This window comes from Acomys russatus, chromosome 5 (genome assembly GCF_903995435.1).
Source record: "Acomys russatus chromosome 5, mAcoRus1.1, whole genome shotgun sequence".
NCBI classification, from domain to species: Eukaryota; Metazoa; Chordata; class Mammalia; order Rodentia; family Muridae; genus Acomys; species Acomys russatus.
Genome location: NC_067141.1, coordinates 18,529,324 through 18,543,543, shown reverse-complemented (window position 1 = coordinate 18,543,543; position 14,220 = coordinate 18,529,324).

Here is a 14,220-nt window from a genome sequence, read left to right as displayed (position 1 = left end):
TCCCACAGGGAAGGGAAGAGCAGCCACCTCCAGCCACTGCTGGAGTGTTATACAGAACTTGTCATCACATTGTAATTAATGTCTCCATGAATGGCATAACCCTGGTCCTGGATTAGTTTGCTTTTGAGTGGTTAATATTTTTCACATAAATTAATATTTTTTTATTTCAGAGTATGTAAGACATATACAACTGTGGATGTGTGTTTATTTATTTATTTATTTTTACAAAAGAGTCAATGTGGTGCATGTGGAGGACAATGATCCTGGTGTTAGTCTGACGTAACATGTGTCCTTAGGTAGTTGCCTCAACTCTTCAAAATATGAGTGGTGTTACCTCATAGTCACCAAGAAGTTTAAGTATCTTTCACTGTGGCTGCAGAATGTCAGGTGTCCAGTCATGTTATTTTCTGTCCCTGAGGCACCCACATTGCCCACTCTAGTGTAATTAGGATGGAGGGCTATGGCAATTAATTTTATGCATCAACTTGAGTTGGCTGTGTGGAACCCAGGAATGTAGTCACATCACATTGATTGTGTACACGTCTATGTTTGTCTGTCTGAATAGGGAAATACTTGAGTCTATGAACTAAATGACATTGTGCTCCCCAGTGTAGGTGGGCCTCTCCAATGTATGAAGAATCTGAACAGAATAAGAGGCTATCTAGGAAGAAATCCTGCCCCTCCTTGCCTGGCTGCCTTTATACTGGGCAGAGGTCTTCTGTCCATAGACTAAGAATCCATCTGGAACATTCTCCATTGGCTCCCTGGGGTCTCCGGTTGCCCACTGGAGGTCCCTGGACTTCATAGGTCCTAGGAAGGCTGAACATCTTCTTCTTATAATTGAGGACTCAGCCCGAGAGATTCATACATCCTGCCTTCCATCTGAAGAGCGACAGGCTGAGACAGTGATAGGCAACTGAATGAATTAGTAGATGAGTGGAAGTTAGAGATCTTCCTGAGCCGGGAAGATAGTATGATAGGAGCATCCCCTCCCCCTGGGAACAGAATGAGCAATGAGCATGAGCAGAAACAGAAGCAAACCAGAAGAGCAGGAAGCCAGGAGCAGCGAGAGGTGTGATCTCAGGCTGCTGTGACTCTACTTCTGAGCTTCAAGCATAGACGGATTCTGTAATTCAGGGTTTAAGAGAATGATGGTGTTCTGGACAAGATCTCTATGATGGGTCCACACTAGGAGCCCTCTTCCCATCACATCTGCTAAGTCATCTTTATCCATCAAAACAGTCAATAGGGTCAAGCTGAGCTCATGCATTTCCCTGTTAAAAGGGAATCATTGGGGGGGGGGGGGCGGTTGCCAGATGTTGGCTGCCATGAACACGTACAAAAGAACATCTGGTTGTTGGAAATGAGATGAGAACTGGACCTTATCTTTGTGGCCATGGTTCCCACGAAGGTCACTGTGCTTCCCATTGTTTTATTTACTGATCAGTTTCTGGAGCAAAATGTGTGGCAGCATTGGCAGCTAAGCACCGAGCTACCCGGTCTCCTGTGATCCCTGAGTCTTGTGCTCTGGAAACAGAAAAATCCTTCCAGGGAAAGTTGGTCCATGTCCTTCTGGGCAGGAGACCTTCCTGAAAATCCAAGGACCTGGGAGCCACCATGCATTGAAAGCTGGTAGCAGAGCACTACCCTATGCTCATTGTAGCACGCTCTTGTACATTTTACTGGGAGAACCAGGGAGGCAGTGTCTTTGCTGGCTTTACTGTGTTGGGGAGGCATCAAGAAGCAAGAATAATGTGGCTGACACACATTCGTAAGATGAACTGCTTATGCAGACATTAGCCAACAGAAGATGGCTCATGATACATGAGGAAATCCATTAGTGAAATGAGAGGAGTGAACTTTAGATGTAGCGCATCCATCACCACGCACCGGGCTGGCTGTGGAAACAAGAGCAGAGCACTGAGCATGAGGGATTGATTTGACTCTGGGACACGCCCTTGCAGGGCTGCTCGGCTGAGATTTAGAGTCCATGTTCTTGAGAGTCAGAGACCGCAAATTTGAGCACTATCCACAGTCCCTCCATTAGCCTGCCAGGGCCTCAGCCTGGCCTGGCTTGTCTGCAAACATGGAAAGAGATCCTGAGCCCCACATCTAAATCTATCTGCTTTGTGCCCCATGCCTTTCAAAGCTTCACTTTGAAGGCCGGTGTGGAATAAAGTCTTGAGTTACGTGCTATGGTATTCACAGTGTGCAGTGGGCATGTTGATCCACGTAGCAGGGATGGCTTCCCCTTCCCAAAGCCATGCTTCCCTAAGCTCTTCCTTTCATGCTGCCCAGGACAAGAGTCTGATTTGTACATGGAGGGGCATAGACCCTGGACTTTATCATCATCATTCCTGGGATTGTCTTGGGGTTTAATTTTCACTTTTGAGACAGTATCTCAAGGAGCCCGGGTTGGTTTTGAACTCTCTCTGTATCCAATGGTGACCTTGAATTTCTGATCCTCTAATCTCCAAGTGCTGGGATGACAGCAGTGCACCGCCTATCTGGCCTAGGCCTGGTTGTTAAGGGACTTTTCAAAGGATAACAGCAGGGATAACAAGCTCCCTTCAGAAGACTGAGCACGTAAGAACACTGTCATTGGATTCGGAGTCCAGCCTTAATCTGATCTTAACCTGGTTCCTTCTCTACAGAATTGGACCACATTTCTATACAATGTGAATAGAAATCCAACCCATACTCTGGGGGACACAGTTTAATCCATACCAGCTGTGGACCCAGCATGGGAGAATTTTTCCCTGAGTATGAAATTAAAACATGTCCTGTTAGAGAGACCCTCTCTGGTCAACCTGAGGTGCCTGGGTTGCCTTCTCCCATTTGTGTGGTAGGTGTTGTCAAGCCCAGTGTACTTACATCTGAAAACACAATCACAGCTCTTGCTTTTCCTGTAGTTTCCGAACACGAAGCAGGTTCCTCTGGGGACTCATATCATCAAAGCCTGACACTGCCCGTCCTAAGGGAAAACAACAACACAGCACAAGGAGAAGGGATCCTCCCTGGGGAGATTTCTGATGGACTGAGGACTGTGCACTTTAACCTCAGGCCTTCTCCATAAGGCTAACGTGAAATAGGCCTGAGCCAGGATGGTTTGCACAAACCTTCTCTTCCTGCCACCATTTCCAAGAGGAGCTAAGTTGCACTGGAGATCTGCTTGTCACTTCAGCGGAGCTCTGCCCATTCACAGCATCAGAATAAAATTAACTGCAAATGTGAGACATTGTGAGTGAGTTCAGAAACCAACTCAATGATTGCATGTCTGCATGTAACCATCACCAAAGGATCCTGTCAGAACCGGTGAGGCTGTGCTTTCTGAGATGAAGTGGTTGGGCGAGGGTTAGGCATCCACCAGGATGCTTCATCTGAGAGAAGGCTGAGGAGGGAAGTACAAGGAGGAACGCACTCGCTTTCTCTGCACCTGGGAGAGCCGAGAAATGGCCAGTGAGAGTGCCCGACCCATGCAGATGAGATTGATTTCATTATTTCTCATTTTCCAAACCGAGATTACAGCTGCGCAGAGAGCAGCCCTCTATTCTCAACTCAGCTTTTTGATTTTCAAACAACTTCAGGCTTAGGCTGTACTTGTCCCTTCCTTTGCTTTCCTAATAATTACAAAGAAATTGTGGTTACTTCTGGGCTGACAAAACAGGCTTTGAAATTTGGTGGAGGAAACCTTGCAACACTCTATAATTGGTTTTCAGAAGTGACTCCAACTTCTGTGCGTTTCTTAGTAATGGAATAGAGTCCAAGAGCCAGCCTTTTACAAGGGAAGGTGAAGGGAATACCTTCTCTCAGGAGAGGCCACCACATGGCATGCTCCTGCTTCTGCCCTCTAGTGCAAGGTGTTTCAGTGGTGGTTTCCATGAATAGCCGCTGTCCCTTTCTCTCCTCTACCCTGAAGATGGGCTTTGGGGCAGCGATCGGGGTTTGAGGCAGAGGGAGCCTTCCTGGGCTCTGTAGACATCCAGCCTTCTCAGTCATACTGACCTAATTTGCACAGGTCTCCAGAGCCAAAGCCTTACACTGAAGCATGTTCCACTTGTCACAGGGTCACTGAAGGACCAATATGTGGTCAGAGTCAAAGGCATCACGGTAAGAAAAGCATTCAGGAGGACAGCAAGCCCCAGGGCCTAGTGATGGCAGAGTCCTTCCTGGTCTTGGGGCTGAAGAAGGCAGGGAAGAGCAGTTTCCAGTATTAGCAGAAGGGGAAGTTGCAGAAGGCCTACACAGGCCCAGAGCTTTCCCCAGGGCAGACTGGTGTGGGTGCACAGTGAGCCACCATCTCTGGCTCCTACAGCTGGCACTTGGAGACATGGACCTGGTGCCCCTCCTGGCACATAGAGGTCAAGCCACATTGACTGGAGCCTGTGACTTCTTACTGGGAACCATACCCAGTGACTGTATTCTTTCTAGAAACCTTGAGCCACTAAGAAGACAAAAGGAGCTGGCATCCCTCGGCTTGCGCAGGAAGCCTTGGGGAGCTCTCAGTGACAGCTGCATGGGTCTGGATGTCAGTGGGAATGACATGGTGCCTTGCACATTGGCTTTTTTTTTTCTTACTGGAGATGGAAGATTGGAAGCACTGATCTACTTCTGCCTGGTGTGGCCGGGAGGTTTATAGTGAATACCAATTTGCTGGTGTTGTCCCAGAGCCTGGGCACACTCCAGTGGCCATCCTACCACGAGGTAAGTGGGCAGGCTTTTCACATTAGGAAGTGGGTGGCTTCCTGGAGTGTCACAGCTCTTAGGTGAAGTCCCCTGTGGAGCACAAACACATTGGGCTATTTATGTCTTATGCCCCTGCTGGAAAAATCAACTCGGAACACTGAAACTGAGACTCACTGGCCAAGGAGAGGTTTTTAATTCATGAGAGGCCTGGAGCTGCTGCCAAGGCAGCAGCTAGGGACAGAGGCTTGAAGTCTTCTCCTCCTTGTTCCTTTTCTTCCCATCTCTAGCTCCAGGCAGAGGGAAGGCTGACAGGCAAGTCTTTTTGTATTGATACCTAGAGTTTGATGTTAATAGCCTGAGCGCTCTGCAATCAGCTTACAATTGCTCAGTGCTATCACAGAAAATAAGGCTGGAGCTTGGACCAGAATCCCACCTGGCTCTGGGTGAGCTACTGAGCTCATCGCAGATGATGGCTGAGTGACTTAACCGAGTGGGAAACCCATCAGTAAACTTGTGGATGTCACAAGCCTGAGATGAGCGCTGGTTATTGTGAAGGGGAGCCATGCTCTAGCCTGGAGGTGCTCTACTACGGAAACAGCACTGTGAACAGAAGCAGTAGGGTTTATTCTAGAAGGATCACTGGAACATGGCTCATAATGCTCAGAAAACAGCAGTAAGATATTTGATCTTCTGAACTGGTGGCTCAAGTCTGCACTGGGGTAGCTAAGACAGGAGGATTGCCATGAATTCAAGACTAGCCTGGCTACATGGAGTGATCCAGGCCAGCCTGGGTTGCAAAGTGAGAATATTCTTTAAACAAATGAGTGAACAGAACTAGAACAAGTCAACAGACATAAAACTGAGTTTAGACCAACCGACTTTCCATCTACCTAGAATTGCTCTTCTTCCTTTCCACCTCCCCGCTCAGCATGTGTGTGCCCTGATGCCATTGGCTGCCTCTGCAGTGGCTCCAGCATATCCCAAAGTTGGGTGTGTGTGTGTGTGTGTGTGTGTGTGTGTGTGTGTGTGTGTGTGTGTGTGTGTGTGTGTGTGTTAGAATTTTTGTTTCCAAAGATTCTGGGACTTCAGAGTAAGATGAGGTCATGTGGGTGGGGCTCCCATGATGGGGACCCAAGCTTGCTCTCACCTTGCTCAGAATCACCTTGTCACTCCTCTTCACAGTGCTGTGGCCTGGCCACAAGGCCCTCATCACATGCTGACCTTGATCACAGCCTCCCTGTTCTCTAGAACTGTGAGGACAATTTCTTTATGTTGTTTATAAATGACCCAGCATAAGCTGCTCAGTTTGAAATTGAAAGGCCCCTCATGGGTTGGTGTTTTGAGCTCTCTATCTCTAGCCTGGGGTGCTATTTCAGAGGCCCATGGAGCCTTTAAAAGTTGAGCCCTCTCTGTTACCTACCCTTGTATCCCTTTCCCCTAGCCGGGCTGCCTTGTCTGGCCTCAGTGGAAGAGTATGTGCTTAGTCCTGATGTAACTTGATGTATCAGGGAGGGTTGGTACCCATGGGGGCTTCTCCTTGAGGAGAAGGGGAGGTGACAGTAAGAGGAGGGAGTATGAGGGTAGGACTGGGAGGAGAGGAGGGGAGACTGCTATCTGCATGTAAAGTAAATAAAAATAAAGATGGGTCCTCATTGACAGAAGTGTGCCTCTAGGGACAAGGAACAGACTTTGAAGGTCATGGCCATCCCTGCTTCCCTTCTGCTCTCTGCTTCCTTGTCCAGTGTGATGTGAGCAGTGACTTTATCCTCCTGCAGTCACAGATGAGCCACTGCACTCTGCTGCCTCCAGCGCTATAGACTGAAATTGCTTGGAAACTGGGCTCAAACAATCCCCCTTTAGGAATTTGGTTACAAGGATACAAAAGCAACTAATAAAAGTCTGAAGGACAAAAAGAGCTACCTTTGGTCCCAGTTGTGTTTCATCCAAAGGGGAGGGTACTAAAGAATTTAAGTGAGAAAAGGGGGAGCCCAGGGCCATACCTTCCCTGGCTGGCTGCTGCCTTTGTATGTGTTTGCTCCTCTCATGGTGAGCCTCTTCATCCTCCTTTGCATGCCAAGCAGAGGTTCAGTGTTGAGCATCTTCATCCTCTTTTGCAACCCAATCAGGGTTCAGTATTCTACCTGAGACTCAGAGAAACAGCAAGCTGCTCCCAGGATCCCACCCTTGAGAGCCCATTTCCTTTGACACCTTTTAAAATAATCTTACACTCCTGAATCCTTTCGGTAAAAGGTACCTGGCCCAGAGAGCTCACAGCCACCACTCATCTCTTCATTTCAGCATCAGCAACATTGTTATTGTGTATGTGTGTTTGGGAGGGGGTGACTTTGAAGAAATTATAGAGTTTAGGAAGGTGTCTGCTGCCATGCTGCATGATGTGCCAGCCTCCATGTCAGCCTGCCTGGAGCCTGTTTTCTGTCTCTGTCAGAGACACCCCATATCATTGCTCAATGAGATCATGTGTAAAAATCATCGGGTTATGGGGCCCTCATGGGAGGCAGGGGAAAGCTGGGCCTAAGTTCTCAGGTTCCATATAGCAGGGCAGGAGTCATGAGAGCACAAGACTTGGCAGATGACACAGGCCACCACAGCTTATCCCAGAGAGGAATTACAGGGGCCTGTGTATCATGGGAAGAGAGAAAGGTGGACATCTTGGGTGGGAATCATAAGACTGTTGGTAGCCTTTCAAAGATTCAAAGCAGAGTAAATCCATGTATTTGCGACCCACCGCATATGCATCCATTCATAAAACAAACAAAGTTCAGGTGCCTAGCCAGGTTGAAGCTGCCAGACCACAGAAAATCAAGTCTGCTCCCCTCAGCTTCAAGTCACTCACAGCCCACTGGGACATCACACAGTGTACATGTGACATATATGTAGAAGTAAATAAATTCTGGGGACGCCTGGGATCAGGAAGATCAGAGAAGGCCTCATTGAAGAAGTCTGAAGGAAGAACTGTGCCCTGAAGAGCTTCAGGGATGGCTCTCAACAAGAAGCAATAATGGTGCTTAAAAGGAAGGAGACTGTTACTGGGGATGAGAGTGGGTACAATGCTAGGATAACTCTGCTGTTGTTCCCAGAGTAAACTGCTGTCCTTGCAATAATCATAAACTTGTGCTCTCACTAGGTCACTCTGATTGAGCTCAGAAGCAGAGGACTCAAGAGAAGGCTGTTTCACAGAGAAGGTAAGACACAGTGGGGGCTGGAAATTGGAGGCAAGGATGGACCCATACAGAATCACAGTTGTATCATGTGGACATTCACATGTACACACATGTGTGCTTCGACAGAGCACACACACTCAACAAAGACATGAGCACGTGCACACACATGCCTGCACACACACCCTGGCTTTAGTAGCCTAAATGATACATGATTCCTGTGTTTTGGCTCTTTCTCCTTAGCTTAGCAGGAAACAGTGGCATAAGGCTGGACTAATCAAGGTGGTACAGGCTGTGCTAGTCATGTGCACTTGGGTATTCTGGCTCTACTCTCCCCTCATGGTCCTGGGAAGGGTTTCCATAACAGCAGATCTAGTTTCTCAATAGCTTTCTCTCCCCTTTCCTTACCACCCCCCCCCCACTCAATGCTAAGGATTGATTCCAGGGCTCTGCATATGTTAGGCACCTCAGTTCTTGATCAGATACTTTTAGGATGAGTAAAATAAATCATTCTAGTATGACAGGCATGCAAGGATAAAAAAAAATCATAGCCATTGGCCTTATCTTTCATTGTGTTGAGTATTTTCTTATCATGGAAATGTATTATCTTCAATCCATTGCCAAGTCAGACTCCCCGTGGGTAAAACCTACAGACATTGGGTATGATGCACATGCTCTGATGGCGCTACCATCCAGAGGAACACAGGCAAGCTAAGGGGGGTAAAGGACAAGGTTGTTTTTAAGCCTGATCACACAATCACGGGCAAATACAAACTTTACAAAATGTGGTCATCTGTTGTGATGTAGAACAAGAGCAAGGCTCTTGCACATAGGACGGTCCTGAGGGGTCAGGCTGGCAGCCAGAGGGGTCCTAAGTCAGGCCACTAGTGAGTCTTAAGTCTGAGCTTGTTCTCTGACAAGACACGTTAGGAGCAATTTGGTTGCCAAGTTCCCCTTTTACTCCTAGTCTCCCAGAGAAACAGTTTGCCTTTGGACCTTGACTCTAACGGGGATGTCTGCTACCACAGTTAGATAGGGCCACTGTCTGGCCTTCTGTTCCTAGCATGTGGCTTGAGCAGAGTGAGCCTAGAAAATCTAGAAGCCTTTTCCCTGAGGCAGGATCAGCAAACACTCTCCCTCTGTTCCAGTACATACCATACAGAACCCAGCCACACTCACAGAGCAAGGCCACAGCTGATGGTGGCTAGAGTGAACACAGGGTGACCCTGCAGTGCCATGCCCCCCCCCCCGACTAGGGCTAGCTTCTGCCCTCTGCAAACATCTCTGGCTGTTGCATTTGCAGACTTTGGGTATAGACAATGTCATCTCCATTCGTTGATGGGAACACCGAGGCACCAGGGATTCCTTATGTGTCCTTGACTTACCAGACCCAGATTGACATTTTGATTTATACCAACTCAAGGAAGTTATGCCCATTTCTCAGGACATGAAAGGACTGTGATGGGGATGAGGGGAACATGACCCACAGACTTTTATGTTAGCCATGTGATACCTCTTTGGTAATGATCTTTTTGGAACCATGCCTGGAGAGTCCCTTATGAGACACTGGTCAATGGGTACCGCAGCCATTAGAGACTCCAGCAAGAGGAAGATGCATGACAGAACGTGACTGTTCTAGAAGGTCAGAAATGGTACACTAACAGGAAATTGTTAACAGTAGAACACTGGGCCCTCTCTAAATCCTAGGATCAGCTGTCCCCACTGAGCCTGCTACACCCAACTGTTACATAGGGATTGAGGAGGTCTACTAGACTCTAGCCTGTGCCCCCTGTGACAGTCTGGGACCTGCGGATTGACAGAGATACAGGGGTTATTCCCGAGAATCAATGCATCATTGCGTGACTGTGACAGATGCCAGACTGAGTTGCTGCCCTTCGGAGTGAGTCATTAGCAGGACAGAGCATCCCAAACCCATTCTGCTCACTAAGTGGGCACTGGTGCCCCAGATCTGACAGGCCACTGGGCTAATCGTCCAAGGACCATATCCCAATGGCTGAAGGAGACTCTGTCTTGAAGATTTGCTTTTAAGTAAGGCTATTTTTGTTCAGACCAAGTTGTACTAAGCCTTATATAGAAAGCAAGCCACAAAGAGGCTCAGGTCTATTGGAGAGCTCTGAGGTCAGTCAGTTCCCACGTGTACCACGAGAGCTCCAGGAGCCAATTACCTTCTGGAGCTCTCTGAAATTATTTGATGGATTCCAAACTGGAAAATATTTGTTCTCTTCCTTTTAGGACTGCAGCTTCTGATATCAAGCAAAATGCGGAAAAGAAGGATGGCCGGGCTTGTGTTTCTTCTGCTGTAATTTCTATATCACCAAGGGGTTTGTGAGTGCCATCCGAAGAATTATTAAGATGCTCAAGAAAATAAGCCATTAAGAAAATGCATTTAGGTGTCATAAAACGAAAAGGCCGTGTTTCTCCTCGCCAGAGGAATTGCATGGCGGACATAAACCGTAATGTTATGACTGAAACCCTCCAGCTAAGTGCTTCCCGCCCAGCAAAACAATGAGGGTGGGTAGAAAGGAGCAGAACTGGAAGCCGACAACAGAGATGGGACCACAGCTTGGCATCACTTGGGGCACTGGAGACCCGCTAACACAGAGCTGTACTCTGAGGGGGTGCTCACTGTGAGTCTTTGTCTGTGGGTGGAGGAGACTCCCTGTCCCAGTAAGCTTTGCTCTTGGAAATAGGCAGGTGTTCCCCTGCTGGCAGTAGTCCACAAGACCCTAAGCCCTGGAAACAAGCCCTGGGAGATGTCCTGGGTGTGGCTTCTTCAATTCAAATATACTTGGTTTATAAACCCAGAGGTTTGGGATGGGGGCACTCACTCCCCTGTTTCTCCCTCCATATCTCCTTGTCTTTGTCTTTCTTTTAAGATTGGATAGAGAAATAGTTTAGTGAATTAAAATCTTGCTTTTCGACTCTTGACTGTTTTTATTTTAACCAAGTGCGGTTGGTTACCTGGTCATTTACAAGTCTGGGGCTCCCTTCTCCTCATTGTCTCAACCCCCAGCTAAGAGCCACCCTGAGCTCCCTCAGGCTAGGGGATCTGACCTGAATTCTCCCTCACTGCCCAGGAGGCCTTCCTAGTGGCCCGTTCTCCAGGCAACGCCTTCCTCAGCTAGCCCTCCAGAAGGCTGAAGAAAACTCTGTGACCCAATTCTCAGCCCAGCCTCCGGGAGAAAGGAACCTCATAGCTCACCATCACCCTGGGCCTGTCAGCAGGTTCAGTGGTGGGATTCTTAGGCATCTTGGAGTATTGTTTGTGTTTTCCTTTTCTCCATGAACCTAGAGTCACTAAGCTTTCAGGACCACATTCCTATTGGCTTGTAGCCCATAAGTAAGAGCACAGACTGCCTGAATAGATGTGTCTTTTCTTTTCTTTTCTTTTAAAAAAATTTAATTTATTATAATTTATTCAGAATACACCCAGATTATTATCCCCTCACTTGTATCTTTTCATTCCCACCTTCCCTCCCTCTTTCACACTATTAGCCTCCCCTAGACTTCTGAAAGAAGAGGACCTCCTCCTCCTCCCTATGACCACAGCCTATCAGGTCTCACCTGGATGGCCTACCTTCCCTTTCTCTGAGTTCTCACTAAGCTTCCCCACCAAGGGGAAGTTGTCAAATCAGGGCCACCAGAGTGCATGTCAGAGGCAGTCCCTGCTGTCCCCACAACCTTGGAGAATGAGCTGTCCATTGACTAGGTCTGAAAAGGGTGTCTAGGTTCACTGCCTGCATTGTCCTTGGTTGGTGGCACAGTTTGTGCAGGCCCCCTACTTTGTCCAGATATGTCAGCCTTAATAGCCTCTGTATGGGACTTCTGAACCCTCTGGGTCCTTCCATCCCGTATACTTCCTTCCATCCCCTACACTTCCATACCACTCTCAGTGTTCTGTCCAGAATCTAGCAGTGAGTCTCAGCATCTGTCCTAATCTTCCTTTGGGTGGAGTCTCTCAGAAGACATCTATGTTGGGCTAATGTCCACTTATAAGTGAGTACACACCATGTGTATCTTTCTAGGTCTAGGTTACCTCACTCAGGATAATCATTTCTCATTCCATCCATTTGCCTGCAAATGTCATGATTTCCTTCTTTTTAATAGCTGAGTAGTATTCCATAGTGTAAATGTATCACAGTTTCTTTATCCATCTTTGGTTGAGGGACATCGAGGTTGTTTCCAGATTATGGCTATTAAGAATAAAGCTGCTATGAATGTAGTTGAGCAAATGTCCTTGTTGTGTGGTAGGACATATTTTGTGTATATGCCCAAGAGTGATATAGCTGGGTCTTGAGGTAGCACTATTCCCAACTTTCTGAGAAAGCACTAAATTGATTTCCAAAGTGGTTGTATTAATTTGCACCCCCACCAGCAATGGAGGAGTGTTCCTCTTTATCCACATACTTGCCAGCGTGTGCTGTCTCTTGAAATTTTTATCTTAGCCATTCTAGTAGATGTAAGATGGAATCTCAGGGTCATTTTGATCTGTGTTTCCCTGATAACTAAGGATGTTGAACATTTAAATGTTTCTTGGCAATTCTATGTTTCTCTGTTGAGAATTGTCTGTTTAAGTCTGTACCCCATTTTTAATTGGACTATTTGATTTGGTGGTGTTTAATTTCTTGAGTTATTTATATATTTTGGATATTATCTCTTTGTTGGATGTAGGCTTGGTGAAGATCTTTTCCCAGTGTAGCAAAATTCATACAATGGAAAAAAGATACCATCTTCAACAAATGGTGCTTGTTTAACTGAATATCTACATGTAGAAAGCTGCAAATAGATCCATGTTTACCACCCTGCACAAAACTCAAGTCCAAGTAGATTAAAGACCTCAACATGAAACCAGATACACTGTATCTGTTAGAAGAGAAAATGGGGGAGAACCTTGAACTCAGTGGCACAGGAGACAACTTCCTGTACAGAAGAACACCAACAGCTCAGGCTTTAAGATCAACAATTAATAAATGGGACCTCATGAAACTGAAAACCTTCTGAAAGGCAAAGGACACTGTCAGCAGAACAAAACAACAGCCTACAGAGTAGGAAAAGATCTTCACCAACCCTACATCTGACAACAGGCTAATACCCAAAATATATAAAGAACTCAAGAAATTAAACACCACCAAACCAAATTATCTGATTAAAAAATGGGATAAAGAGTGCCTTTTCCTTTTTAAAATTAACTCTTTGGAAACACATTTCCTGTGAATGGCACCAATAGGAAATGCTAGAGGAAAGAATCTCATGAGCAGCACCAGTCATACCAGAGGGATGCTGCAGCATCTCCTTGAGCTTTTCATAGCTCTGCATCTACCGATTTTGTCAAGTACCCTTTTCCTTGTTGGATCCACACAACAGCCATAGCCTAGCTGAGACAGCATCTGGGGGAGTACACAGGATTGGGGGTCACCCTGCCTACCTCAGAGCATGGCCTTCACATTCACATGATCAATGGGACCAGCTTAGTCACAAGAGTATATTCGATCCCAGCTTGCAAGTTGAAACCACTGTGAATAAACAGAATGACCAGCTCCTTGCCTATTCAGCCCCAATTTAAATAACCCAGTGCTCTTTTGCTGGCATCTTCAGACAATTCAATAATAGCTTTGTTTTTTCTTTTGTCCAAGAAATGTCTCTAGAGGTAAACAGATTTGGATTCCTTCCACATTTTCAGCATGGGTTCTTTTTATTTCTCTCTCTCTCTTAAAAAGCCCAATGAACTGTGGACTGTAAATAAGGAGAAATGAAATTCCTTTATTCATGATGCTAATGCTTAAACCTATTTCCCTAGATGGAACCCATAATGTGATGCACAAGTCCCACTGTAAATGCATTTCTCATATTTTATGCATCCAGTCCTAAAGTTATAATATTTACAATGCACAAATACGAATCCCATCATTACACTCCTGAGTAAGCTCAGTTACCCAAGAAATGGCACAAATCAAACAGAATTAAAGAAATTGTAGACAAGATCGTGGTAACACCAAGTGCCCAGCTCTGTATCCTGTCACCCTTGGCAGAAGGGGAGACTCCTGGGTGTCTGTGATTACTAGAAAGCCCGGAGGATCCGCTGTATCCCTCCGAATGAGCCTGTCCTGTATCTATGCAGAAGGCTCAGAGGGGCACAGATGCCATTTTCTAAGGCTCCTGGCTGCCATGTCCTGTGAAGATAAACAGAAGAAGCATGGTAAAGGAACGCAGTGGGCAGGGTGGGAAGGGAAGAGGGGAAGCATGGCTGGCAGACAGTGGAAGCAGAGACGGAGTTACCCATGAGCCTGTTGTGGTTTGTACGGAAGCCATCCTCTGGGCGCTTAGGAGTTCTTTG